Source organism: Acartia tonsa, chromosome 12 (genome assembly GCF_053477335.1).
Source record: "Acartia tonsa isolate MP-2025a chromosome 12, ASM5347733v1, whole genome shotgun sequence".
Classification (NCBI taxonomy): Eukaryota; Metazoa; Arthropoda; class Copepoda; order Calanoida; family Acartiidae; genus Acartia; species Acartia tonsa.
Window position 1 is genome coordinate 22,901,163 of NC_137271.1, and position 1,798 is coordinate 22,902,960.

Consider the following 1,798-nt stretch of genomic DNA (forward strand, 5'->3'; position numbering starts at 1 on the left):
TATTCTGAAAAAAGATTTTATATGATGGGTATTTGGTTGAAGAGCAATATATTTGCTATTGTCCACTCCCCTACAAAATAGCGTAAATCTTGCCTGGACAATTTCTCTTGCCTTTAAATTGATCATCAATAAGTAAAAATGTATCAATTTTATTTTTACTAGTATCTTAGCACCTAGCATCAATTAGGAGATAGCAAAATAGCAAAAAAACATCCTGAAACCTCTGAGAAGCTTTCATAAATAACTTAATCGGCTTAGTTGTTACCGAGATCTTACAAAACAATTATATGCGGAATAGGATACCGTGCATTAATTGTAATCAAAAAGAAATTAATATATATTTTTGATATTTTTTTATTGAACCTAGATAACTAGATCCCGTAAAAATCCTAAATCCATCGCAAGACATATATACAGAACTTTCCTATCAAATACAACCCATTTTGACCAGCAATTTTCGAGGTCTTATGCTCCAGAAATAAATCTTTACTACTTTATAATATAGGAAAAATACACATACACATACATATAGACAAACAGACATCCTGTTATTTTATTACCACGCCGAATAAAAATTGTCCGCAAACTGAAGAACTCGAGATAATTTTGTACCATATTTTTTCTCTTTCTCTCCGATAGATAGAGGTTCCATAATATAGATAGATAGAGGTTCTATAAAATTGGATCCTATGCTCTCTCTATATATGTTTATACAATACAGAAAATACAATACAATAGCTAAAAAAATTGGTAGTTTACTCTTTGTTCTTCAGGGATCTAAAGGGATAAGACAAAGGCCGATAAATTGATGTAAGTCCCCAATGATGATACACAAAATAAACCCTTTGCAAGGCTATTATTAGTGGTTGAAACGTATGAACCCTTAACTTATAGAATGAACCAATCAAAATTCAATAAAAGTGTCCAAAGTTGTTAAGCCAACAAATAATATAACGTTGTCATAGAATTTTAGGTACTAGTGTAATAAACAGCCCAATGTCTCCTCCTGCCCTGCTAAAGAACACTAACTACAATATAAAGCCTTGGATAGCCTTTGAGGACACCACGAATCTTAATTTTAAAGTATTTCTGAATCAAATCCTGCTTGATCATTTGTATGGTTATATGGTCAAACGGAAACAGCATAAGGTGCCTCCTAAAAAATGACGTCAAACAATACAAAGTACCAATGATAGGCCAGTATAATTTTAATTGACCAATAGTAAAATTTATACTGGCCTCCATTAGTCACTTGTTTTGTATGACGTCATTTTTTGGCGGCACTTTACGCTGTTTCTGTCAATCGTCCTTCAGACAACCAACTCTTTGATTGCACGACCTTTGTCCTGAAATCCTGAAATTTTGTAATGAGTTGCACTTTTTTGAGGTACTACTCATTTAGGGGTTTTCTTTCCCACTTCTCCCCTTATTCTTCCTTTTTAGACGTATTTTTATGACGTCACACATAACAGCTGCAAATATTTTTGTATTTTTTCCCCTTTCTCTACTGAAAAATTATTATTGTGTTTTGAGATAACATATTTCTCTGTAAATGCATTTTTCGCTCTTTCTCTCTCTTTCTCTCTCTCTCTCTCTCTCTTTCTCTCTCTCCGTTTACCCTTTCTCTCTATTCTACTAGCGGTTCGTCCCCAGAGGCCTCTAGGGTCACTTAAGGTTTAAAAAAGGTATTTGAACCCCTATTTTTCATTTAAGGTTTTTAAAAGAAAAAGAAATTAAATCTTTGGGAAGATTGCAATAGAGAACCATATAGTCACATAGCATTCATATGAGGAGAATT